Source organism: Rutidosis leptorrhynchoides, chromosome 4, assembly GCF_046630445.1.
Source record: "Rutidosis leptorrhynchoides isolate AG116_Rl617_1_P2 chromosome 4, CSIRO_AGI_Rlap_v1, whole genome shotgun sequence".
Taxonomy (NCBI): Eukaryota; Viridiplantae; Streptophyta; class Magnoliopsida; order Asterales; family Asteraceae; genus Rutidosis; species Rutidosis leptorrhynchoides.
In genome coordinates, this window is record NC_092336.1 from 54,184,294 (window position 1) to 54,197,410 (window position 13,117).

The window sequence follows — 13,117 nt, forward strand, 5'->3', positions numbered from 1 at the left end:
TAACAAACTCGATAAGTCACACTAATGCAAAATTCTGGTTCTCTAAGACCAACGCTCGGATACCAACTGAAATGTCCCGTTCTTATTGATTAAAAACGTTCCATATTAATTGATTTCTTTGCGAGGTTTTGACCTCTATATGAGACGTTTTTCAAAGACTGCATTCATTTTAAAACAAACCATAACCTTTATTTCATCAATAAAGGTTTAAAAAGCTTTACGTAGATTATCAAATAATGATAATCTAAAATATCCTGTTTACACACGACCATTACATAATGGTTTACAATACAAATATGTTACAACAAAATAAGTTTCTTGAATGCAGTTTTTACACAATATCATACAAGCATGGACTCCAAATCTCGTCCTTATTAAATTATGCGACAGCGGAAGCTCTTAATAATCACCTGAGAATAAACATGCTTAAAACGTCAACAAAAATGTTGGTGAGTTATAGGTTTAACCTATATATATCAAATCATAATAATAGACCACAAGATTTCATATTTCAATACACATCCCATACATAGAGATAAAAATCATTCATATGGTGAACACCTGGTAATCGACATTAACAAGATGCATATATAAGAATATCCCCCATCACTCCGGGACACCCTTCGGATATGATATAAATTTCGAAGTACTAAAGCATCCGGTACTTTGGATGGGGTTTGTTAGGCCCAATAGATCTATCTTTAGGATTCGCGTCAATTAGGGTGTCTGTTCCCTAATTCTTAGATTACCAGACTTAATAAAAAGGGGCATATTCGATTTCGATAATTCAACCATAGAATGTAGTTTCACGTACTTGTGTCTATTTTGTAAATCATTTATAAAACCTGCATGTATTCTCATCCCAAAAATATTAGATTTTAAAAGTGGGACTATAACTCACTTTCACAGATTTTTACTTCGTCGGGAAGTAAGACTTGGCTACTGGTTGATTCACGAACCTATAACAATATATACATATATATCAAAGTATGTTCAAAATATATTTACAACACTTTTAATATATTTTGATGTTTTAAGTTTATTAAGTCAGCTGTCCTCGTTAGTAACCTACAACTAGTTGTCCACAGTTAGATGTACAGAAATAAATCGATAAATATTATCTTGAATCAATCCACGACCCAGTGTATACGTATCTCAGTATTGATCACAACTCAAACTATATATATTTTGGAATCAACCTCAACCCTGTATAGCTAACTCCAACATTCACATATAGAGTGTCTATGGTTGTTCCGAAATATATATAGATGTGTCGACATGATAGGTCGAAACATTGTATACGTGTCTATGGTATCTCAAGATTACATAATATACAATACAAGTTGATTAAGTTATGGTTGGAATAGATTTGTTACCAATTTTCACGTAGCTAAAATGAGAAAAATTATCCAATCTTGTTTTACCCATAACTTCTTCATTTTAAATCCGTTTTGAGTGAATCAAATTGCTATGGTTTCATATTGAACTCTATTTTATGAATCTAAACAGAAAAAGTATAGGTTTATAGTCGGAAAAATAAGTTACAAGTCGTTTTTGTAAAGGTAGTCATTTCAGTTGAAAGAACGACGTCTAGATGACCATTTTAGAAAACATACTTCCACTTTGAGTTTAACCATAATTTTTGGATATAGTTTCATGTTCATAATAAAAATCATTTTCTCAGAATAACAACTTTTAAATCAAAGTTTATCATAGTTTTTAATTAACTAACCCAAAACAGCCCGCGGTGTTACTACGACGGCGTAAATCCGGTTTTACGGTGTTTTTCGTGTTTCCAGGTTTTAAATCATTAAGTTAGCATATCATATAGATATATAACATGTGTTTAGTTGATTTTAAAAGTCAAGTTAGAAGGATTAACTTTTGTTTGTGAACAAGTTTAGAATTAACTAAACTATGTTCTAGTGATTACAAATTTAAACCTTCGAATAAGATAGCTTTATATGTATGAATCGAATGATGTTATGAACATCATTACTACCTTAAGTTCCTTGGATAAACCTACTGGAAAAGAAAAAAATGGATCTAGCTTCAACGGATCCTTGGATGGCTCGAAGTTCTTGAAGCAGAATCATGACACGAAAACAAGTTCAAGTAAGATCATCACTTGAAATAAGATTGTTATAGTTATAGAAATTGAACCAAAGTTTGAATATTATTATTACCTTGTATTAGAATGATAACCTACTGTAAGAAACAAAGATTTGTTGAGGTTGGATGATCACCTTACAAGATTGGAAGTGAGCTAGCAAACTTGAAAGTATTCTTGATTTTATGTAACTAGAACTTGTAGAATATATGAAGAACACTTAGAACTTGAAGATAGAACTTGAGAGAGATCAATTAGATGAATAAAATTGAAGAATGAAAGTGTTTGTAGGTATTTTTGGTCGTTGGTGTATGGATTAGATATAAAGGATATGTAATTTTGTTTTCATGTAAATAAGTCATGAATGATTACTCATATTTTTGTAATTTTATGAGATATTTCATGCTAGTTGCCAAATGATGGTTCCCACATGTGTTAGGTGACTCACATGGGCTGATAAGAGCTAATCATAGGAGTGTATATACCAATAGTACATACATCTAAAAGCTGTGTATTGTACGAGTACGAATACGGGTGCATACGAGTAGAATTGTTGATGAAACTGAACGAGGATGTAATTGTAAATATTTTTATTAAGTAGAAGTATTTTGATAAGTGTATTGAAGTCTTTCAAAAGTGTATAAATACATATTAAAACACTACATGTATATACATTTTAACTGAGTCGTTAAGTCATCGTTAGTCGTTACATGTAAGTGTTGTTTTGAAACCTTTAGGTTAACGATCTTGTTAAATGTTGTTAACCCAATGTTTATAATATCAAATGAGATTTTAAATTATTATATTATCATGATATTATCATGTATGAATATCTCTTAATATGATATATATACATTAAATGTCTTTACAACGATAATCGTTACATATATGTCTCGTTTAAAAATCATTAAGTTAGTAGTCTTGTTTTTACATATGTAGTTCATTGTTAATATACTTAATGATATGTTTACTTATCATAATATCATGTTAACTATATATATATATATATATCCATATATATGTCATCATATAGTTTTTACAAGTTTTAACGTTCGTGAATCACCGGTCAACTTGGGTGGTCAATTGTCTATATGAAACATATTTCAATTAATCAAGTCTTAACAAGTTTGATTGCTTAATATGTTGGAAACATTTAATCATGTAAATATCAATCTCAATTAATATATATAAATATGGAAAAGTTCGGGTCACTACATGTGTAGTATTGGGTAACCGATGTATCATGGGGATTATTTCTTAAATAATCGCCCACTTGTTTAAAACATGCATTATGTATAATAATGGTGTGCTTTTTATGAAACGAATGCAAATTCTTTCTAAAACGTATCATATAGAGTCCAAATACCTCGCTATGGGACCAATGAGTAACGTACTGCGTTTATAGTAATATAGACGGGTTGTTTCAATTGGTATCAGAGCGGTGGTCTTAGCGAACCAGGTCTTGCATTAGTGTGTCTAACTGATAGTTGTTAGGATGCATTAGTGAGTCTGGACTTCGGCCATGTCTACATGTCAAAAGTTTTGCTTATCATTTCTGGTCGGAAATTACCTGTTTATCATCTTAAGTCTTAACGTGTCTTACTGCAATTATTGCATAGATAGTGTATAGACAAAATTCATATCTTAGTATATCTGCTAAATCATATCTTAGCGTATCTGTTACTGTAAACTTTGCCTGACATATTCCGTAAATTCCTCCGTAATCTACGAAATCTTTTGTTCTATATATATATAGATATTCTATGTAATTAGAATACCATCCGATAGCCGGAAATCATTTCATATCGAAAAATCCTTTATTCAATCATACAAAATGGAACTCGCCACTAGTTCAAGTCTCTCGGATTCCGATATGGAGTTTCACTCGAGCTCCGAAACCAGTGTGACTGGAATGGATCAACCAATTAGCCATCATCTATTCTGGATGAATTGGGGATGGGTTCGCAGTCTATTTAATCATTGGAGATAAGAAGAAGGTGATCCCTTCCATCCACCACATTTCCCTCTTGGCAAAGAACCTGAAGCACTTACCGGCGAACTGTCTGAAACACCATTTTCTCTCTCATTTCCAGAGTATCTCGTTACGATTATATACTATCTCACATTATAGATCTTATTCATCCGCTCGTCCGAACTGACAATCATCCCGGTGTAATAGAAGAAGTCAACGAACTTCGCACTCGGATAGTGACTTTGGAGAATATGGTGCAAAGGTTACAAACACCAGCAGCATCACCAGCATCAACAGTACCACCATCAGCAACATCAACAGTACCATTACCACCATCAACAACAACATCCGCATCCCACACCTCAACGTCACAATCTGTACCTCGAGCACCAACGTCATACGCACCATAGATACCAAGGAGTACTAATAAAAATCAACGATGAAGTATTGATTCATAACTTCATTGGAGAAAAATTCTGCGGAGATTATGTAATCTCTAAAGTCTTAGAGATTATCTATTCCAGCCTTAACCATAAATCAGATGAGTGGACCAAAATGATAGAAGGAAGAGTAGAAACCCTAACAAGAATGGTGCATGGTTTACAAGATAGACTTGTTATACAAGCACCACCGGTAGTACCACCAGCATCACCATCAGTATCACCAACACCGGCAAAACCTGTAGCACTACGAGCTCCGCCAATTCCATAATCATCAACATCATCACAAATCAACAACGCGTATATTGTATCAACGAGTTATGAAGTATTAACTCATTCCTCCTGAAGAAATTATATGTATATATATATATATATATATATATATATATATATATATATATATATATATATATATATATATATATATGAATTTTGAGATCAAAATATATCTTTCCGTACTAAGCTATTATGTATGAATTAAATAAGGGTAGATACTACTTGGTTAAATTCATATTACTAATATGCTATGATGTACATCCTTTCTTAACAACTTAACCATCGTTAACTACGACCTCTGTTTCGACTCCATGAATTCCGTTTCAGAATAAACTAAGTGTATTATTCAATTACATGTTTGATTTTACACTTAGATATACTTGAAGCTTTCTAGAAAACATCATTCATATCTTATGAAGTTCGCATGAATTCACAAGCATCAACATCCGTCACCAAGGAATGTCAATAAGAATAAATAATAAAGTATTGATTACATTAGTGAAATACTCCGCGAAGATTATGTAATCTCTATTGTTTTCGAGATTATTCATTTCTAATTCCATCCGAAAATCAAATGAGCTTAATTTAATATTAACTCATCAAATCTGTATTACATCTGAAGAAAATATACATATATTTTCATAAAGACTGTAATAAAAATTCTCCTGTACCAAAATATTACTTGTGAAACTTTTAACGGGTAGGCAATACCCGAGAGATATATAAATTCACAATTAATATATTGCATTCTTCGAATCTGATTCAGCAATCATCAACTATACTCACTACTTTCACAACGATATACATTCTTTCATAGAAATCAAAACAACCGTTCTCATCCAAATTCAATTTCATATTCTAATTTTGACATATCAGAATCCAAGTCAAGACTCAGCGGAAGATCATTCTTAAATCTCCACATCTTTCAAAGCTATACTTTGACTTCAAAACTGTGCTAAAACATCACTTCTATTCATTAAACCCATAAAACAATTTTTGTGTTATTCAAAAATTCATTGCAATCTACATTCAAACCCTTCATGATTCTTGAAAACACCTCAATTAAGAAACAATCGAGATGATGATCCAACCACAAGTTATCCACAATCATGCATCTAGAAAACTCCTGGTTTAACACAAATTCGTGAGCCATTAGCGTTGTTGTTGTCGAAAATAACCTTGCAATTCCTTTTCAAAGTAGCCAGTTTTGTCACGGCTCCAGCAAGTCAACTTCGAATTTTCAGTCGGATTAGCCGTATTATAACCTCAATATATACGTTGCCCTTTCGCTATCGTTACCGGAGCACCTTTTATATTCCACTATATTATCAGCAGATGTACCAGCAACTTCGGCTTTAGTCTCTCTGAAAAATATCTATATTATTCATGAAACCCCATCATGTACTCACCTACATCCTGTAACAATAATTGCCATACCAATTACCGGGAATCATCAATCATCAATCTCGAATCTCGCAGCGTTTTCACTTCAATTATATGTATACATATAATGTGTAACTCCTGGAAATTTTGATCTTCAATTCTGAATTTCTGAAAAGCGCCCAGTCTACGAATCAATACCCTGAATTTTGAAAAAGCTGAATGAAGCAGCAGAAACTGTAGACAACCGTAACAGTCAAAAGTTTGATGATAAAGAATAGTGTGTTGGCAAAGCTCCGAAAAAGAGAAGGTTTGGAATTGGAAAACGGATTGAGTAAACCATGAAGGAGGCTGTGGACAAATCACAAAGACTAAATATGCCTTCAAAGAATCCAAATGATTCAGTGTCTGCTGAAGTCTTTAGCGAATACCTTGTTCCTTACTCTCAACTCTTGCGGACAATATTCTTCCTCATCCTCTGATCTTAGATATTCTAAGATATCATCATATCTTTCATTATAAATATCTTTGATGTTTCTGAAGATATCTTCATAACTATTGTTATCCGAAATCATTTACCTCTTCGCGCTATCTGTTTTACGTCATAAAAGAAACTATTTTAGTTTCTAAATTCTGAAACCTTTGAGTTTAAAATATGAATGTTTTTGAAGTAGTGTTGGGAACTGAAGCATGAGTTAGTATAATATAATGACACTTGATCAACGTGATTATATCACAGTAAGTCATGCTGAGTTTCTAAATGGAATGTGATGATTCACATATCATAACGTCATCATGTACCATGTTACACAACTCTTGCATTCTATTTAACCTCTAAAAAATATCAAGAAAATATTTTCTTGATGATTCGGTCTTTTTCGGATATTCTGGTAATTTGACAAATCAAATCGTGCTACTACCTTTCCTTTCTACTTTGTATATTATGATAATTCAAAACTCCATACCTACGAATTCTGGACCATTACTTGCGAAAAGAAAACAAAAGCATGAAGCTCCGAAATAGAATGGAGGTATAAATCGCAGCAAACAGAAAAGACCATTAACGGTAGATGTCAATGATTATGGAAAAACCGGAGCAGGGACTCCGAAAAATAAGGAAAGATATAAGGCCCGGCGACAATACATAAATTACAAACCGTGTATATCAATATGTATTGCAACGAAAAGACACGGGAGAACTAAAAACACTATAAAACCAAGAGTATAGTAGAAGTGAATAGATTCTTCTGGCGGCAGATAAAAAAAGAAGAATGACGGATATAAAAGTTAGGAGTATATCAAGGATTAGAACCGGATGGAGCATATTGACGAATACTTTAAAGTATGAGTTGAGAGAGAAAGAATAGAAGGTGTGAGTTGTAAGGAAACGAAGGGGGTGAATTTATAGTAAAATATCCGACAGAGCAATCAAAACAGATGATCGCATTTAAAGCGGATCCTAATTCCCTTGATTACCGAATAATCAAATCTTATTACGAAGATTTTCTCCAAATCTAGTGAACTTGGAAATCAATCCTATCTACGTCAAGAGATATGACGAATCTACACCTACTCATTTCACTCTTTTGTGGTAGCTTCACTCGTACTCTTCACATAAACACATTGTCTTATTCATATTACTTAATGATAATAAAACTCTAATTTCCAACTCATAAGAGTCATGAAAACATACTTATTGTCAGTCATGACCATCCCAATCAAATTTCGGGACGAAATTTCTTTAACGGGTAGGTACTGTGACAACCCGAAAATTTCCGACCAAATTTAAACCTGATCTTTATATGTTTTCGACACGATAAGCAAAGTCTGTAATGTTGAAATCTCAAAAAAACTTTGAACTGTGTTCATGTATTCATTTACCCATCGACTGCTCTTGACGATTCACGAACAATTATGTGTAAAACGACCCGGATTTTTCCGTTAATATATATGAGATTAATATTTACACAATTAAATGTTTCCAACATGTTAAGCAATCAAACTTGTTAAGACTTGATTAATTGAAACGGAATTTATGTAAACGTTTGACCACCATTTTATTCTTACGATTCACGAACGTCATAACTTGTATTAATTATATATATATATATATATATATATATATATATATATATATATATATATATATATATATATATATATATATAGAGAGAGAGAGAGAGAGAGAGAGAGAGATTAAACTTGAAAATATGATAATTAAATATCTTATTAAGTATATTAACAAAGTATTATATATATATATATATATATATATATATATATATATATATATATATATATATATATATATATATATATATATATATATTTTCATACTACTAATTTAAAGAGTTTTTGAACAATATATATGTTACTATTTAAACGACGTAATTAACTTATGTTAAAATGTATTTACATATAAAGTATTACGAGTGTAAATACATCCTTACAAGTATTAAATACACTTTATAATATACCAACTAGTTAAAGACCCGCGAATTCGCGGGATTCTTTAAAGAATTTATGTTATAGTAAAGTAGAAATGAGGCTTTTATAAATTACTTTTTGATTGTTATAGCAAACAATCAAATAATTTTTTGTCAAATTCTTAGGGGGCTATAAACAGATTAGCGAAGTAAAATAAGTCATAAACAACAATGTTAAAAAAAAGTCCATAGATCAACTATATGAACAACAATGTTAAAAAAAACATTTTACACGACATAAATCAATCAAATTACTAAATTAAATTTCATGTAACATCAGTATAACATTTGAAATACAGAAAAACATAGTCCATATTGGTTTACACACAACTTTGAGTACCTTTTGCGATTAACAACTCCATCATCTGCATTATATGAAATCCCTGTTGGCACTCTTTGATGTAATAGAACCAGGCTTCAATTCATTAACAAAGGTAGGTAAATATGGAAAGTGACATAACGGCTAACTTTTAAACCGACTCACTTCTTAGCATTTTGTAAATAACTTATACAACTTACTCATCAGTGATAAAGTATAGCCTAAATCAACTCATTTATCTCTTATTAATGGGTTAAAGTTTCCACTCATGTGCGTGTTACATGAAAATGAGCATACACTTAAAATAACTAATGACGCCTCCAGCTAGTAAAAAGATTACATCAAAACAGTACTTACAAATCCAAAAGTTTGGCTTCTCATAGTTTACTAAAACCATTTCATGCGTCATCTTTGGTAACCATTTGGCTGAATAAGCTTCGCTGCAATTGAAACTATATTATTTTCCAACACATTGTTCTCAAACCCCCACAACATAACTATACAAATCATTATGATCCAACTCTAACACCTACGAAGGACAATACGATTCAATCGATATGTCATTTTTATTCAGTTAAATAATCAATATGAATAAAATGATGATGAAAGTTATAATGATTATGATATTTAGCTGTAAAATGTTGTCGGTAGTTCTTACAATCTCTTATACTGAAATCACATAAGTAAGAACATTAAAATTATGGGTGAAGAAATTCAATTACACAAATATAGCAAAATGCAATAATCAATTTAGTGAAATATGTATCATGTATATGATTAATGGAACAAAAATATAAAGAGAGAGCATATTGCTAATTAGCTAATCAGTTTACAACCTGATGACTTCTGATTCTGCCATCTATTAAAATGACACCACAAACCATCTTGACCAGCCAACTGATTAAACCCATTGTCAACCACTAACAAACATCATCAATATCAATAATGAACAACATTAGCTGCAAAGTAAACTAACTTACAACAGTAACATATATTAACTGACTTTTTTTTCTTTTTTTTTTTTTTTTTTTTTTGGCAAAAAATAGATAACATTAAAATTAAGACTTTTCATCAATAGATGAAAAGACGAACACAGAAACAAAAGAACCAAAACCACCTCAAGGCTCGAAAGCAGTAAACGAACCCTAACACTAAACAAGAATCAAAAGCTAACTAAAACCGAGCCTTGAGCAACTGGATCACAAAACGAACCCGGAACACAAACAAATACAAGTCCAAATTAACACTATCTAAACAAATAAGGGAAAAAAACACTCTAAAAACAACCAACTCAACAACAAACCAGTCACATCTACCCGACAACCGCTTTACCTTTTCGTGTCTTTGTGATCGGCTTAACAATCACTCCGTCAACCCTAAATGAATGAAACTCCCAATACTAAAATAATTAGGACACATAAGGGAAAAAACCTGGTTTTAAGAGAGGAAAGTGGTATATCCCCAAAACAACCAGAAGAAGAAGAAGCCTCAAATACAACATTAGAGAATATACCATGAAGCAACTGACACAAATTGCTATCATCTCACAAAAAATACGCCTTGCAATCTGTATTTGTGATATAATCCGAGGAAGCACACGCCCAGCAACAAACTTATTTATTAACAACACTATAATTATCAATGCTAACCAAAAAGAATTAGAAAAAAAGGAATTAGAAAATGGGAAAAAAAGAATTAGAATTAGAAAGAAGAAAAAAAAAAAAAACTATCTTTGTGAAGCACAACCGGAAACATACTCTCCAGAACCATCGATACTTTTCACTGGATTAGAACTCACCAACCTCAAAGTTCCTGCACCTCTTTCTACCACTCATGTCGCACAACAATTAACCAACGCTAAATAAAACTTACTCTAAACATGTAACTCACAACGCAACTACCAATGCCAACAACAACATCCATTAACATTTGCAACGACACGTAACCAAAGATACAGACTATTCGGCCCTTAAAAATATGAAAAGCCAAAAAACATTAAACTTAAGAACTTAACAAATAACTAAGAAGAAACGTTTACCTGGATGGGCAACCGTCTTTAAACAAAAGCGTAACAACCTGTAACAAAAAAAAAAAGAAACAAAAAATCGTCGATACTATGAACAACCAAGAACTTTAATGTCCAAAATCATAGACAACAATCGATACTAAATTAAGCTAACAAAACAAACGACAATGAACATGCCAAAAACGTTACCAAATCCTGGAAAAAAAAACATGCAGCTTTAAGGCACAATCGGCGATATTTTAACAAAAAAGAAACACATCGAAAAGCATAATAACCAATTAAAAATTCAGAAAGCAACATAATTACCACAACCGTGAAATCGAAAGTCGCAAAATAACGAATCGAATGTTCCCAAATAAGAAGACGACGAAGCTAAAAATGGATCAATCATTTTGAAAGGGCAATCAAAATTAGGTTTGGCATAGATGATTGATTTGAATAATTTGAATTGATCCTAAATGTTTGAATTAATTATCGTTTGAAATTGATTTGAATAATAATTAATGATTGTTTAACACCTCCGTTTCAATTGTGTCACAGCCCGAATTCTATGGAACCATTTTAATGTATAGTGTAATACTAATATGTTTTAAGGGTATATAGGTCTTTCAATTAACATTCCTAATATTTATTAGTAACTAGTTTTCGTGATTTGAATGAATGGATAGATTAGTGTGTTTAATCTTGATCTAATGGTTAGAAATTGATTTAAAGATTCAAATTAAAATATTATTTCACAATTTAGTTTTTCTTTTAATAAGAAGAGAGATACATATAAAGGATAGCTATACTCGTATTTTCGTTCAATTTCCTCAAGAATTCTACTCGCATTCATACGGTATTTTTACCCGTATTATACACAGCTTCTAGAAGTATTTACTATTGGTATATACCAATAGAAATCTGCAATTATTTGTGTATTACGTCATCCATGACCTAATCAATTTAATATGTCATCCATGACTTAATACATTTTAACTTATCTTAGATATTTTCACTAAAAACTAAATTTTCAAGCATATAAATAAGCACCATTTCTAACTCATTTTTACATATTCATTTTCCAAATTTTACTTCCAATTTTCACACACACTTGCAAGAACTCTCTCAAGTTTTGTTCTACTACTTCTTTCCAGCAACTTTACATTCTAAACTTGAGGTAAAAACTCTACTTCAACTCTTGTTCAATTCATATGTTTATAGCTATCTATATAAGAGTTTAAAAAACTAGAACATAGTTTAGTTGATTCTAAACTTGTTTGAAGAACTAATCTAATCTTTCTAACTTAACTCTAATAACACTTATTTATATGTATTATGATGTTATATTAAGTTAATATAAGAACTTATAACTTGCACATATGAAGAACACCTTGAAACTTAACATATATCGTTTAATCTCCATTCGGTAAAAAGCGGGCTGTTTTGGGTTGGGAATTAAAAACCTATCTTAGACTTTGAGTTCGAGGCTAAGACTTTGGAAATATGTTAATATATGTAAATAAGACTTCCAGTATTTTTTTCATGATTTTAGACAAAGTGAAAGTATTTTATCAAAAATCATATATTGGGTGGATGCCGGGATTCTTCCAAATCTGTCCACCGGCACAAAAAGAGGGTAAAACTCTGAATATTAATACATGGGCTGAACTTTTCGATTTGTTTTTGAAAAATTAACTTCTTAAGGAATCCATAGCAATTTGATTCACTTTAAACGGAGTTGTAATGAATATTTGGCGAGCAAAACAAAATCTGCTAAAATTAACGTTGTATGGACGAAATTTATATTGTAAAAACTATATTAACCATATCCTTGCTAACTTTTCCTATATCCTATATATATTTGGATATGTTATCATTAGTATAACAAAATATTATAATCTTAGTTAATTCTGAGATTGTATATGTATATAATAATTTTGGTACATTCCATGACAATAAGTATACAATACGTTTTGATAAATCCTAAGACAATAAGTATACAATACGTTTTGATAAATTCTAAGACAATACGTATACAATACGTCTCTGGGTTGATGCAAAGACAATACGTATACAATACGTCGTGGGGGTAAATCTAAGATTATATATATACCGATTATTGGACT

At 31.3% G+C, this 13,117-nt stretch overlaps 1 long non-coding RNA gene across 2 annotated transcripts; it reads right to left on the reverse strand.

The window, feature by feature from the left end:
• Window positions 1-8,989: 8,989 nt before the first annotated feature.
• LOC139839381 (uncharacterized) lies at window positions 8,990-11,490 on the reverse strand. 2 transcript variants are annotated; one of them, XR_011756938.1, is made up of 4 exons: window positions 11,316-11,490; window positions 11,022-11,059; window positions 9,341-9,423; window positions 8,990-9,079 (listed from the first exon to the last, which is right to left on the reverse strand). It is a non-coding gene; the product is annotated as an uncharacterized lncRNA (long non-coding RNA). The 2 variants fall into 2 exon arrangements; XR_011756937.1 differs by lacking the exon at window positions 8,990-9,079 and having other exon boundaries at window positions 9,080-9,423.
• Between the last annotated feature and the right edge of the window lie 1,627 nt (window positions 11,491-13,117).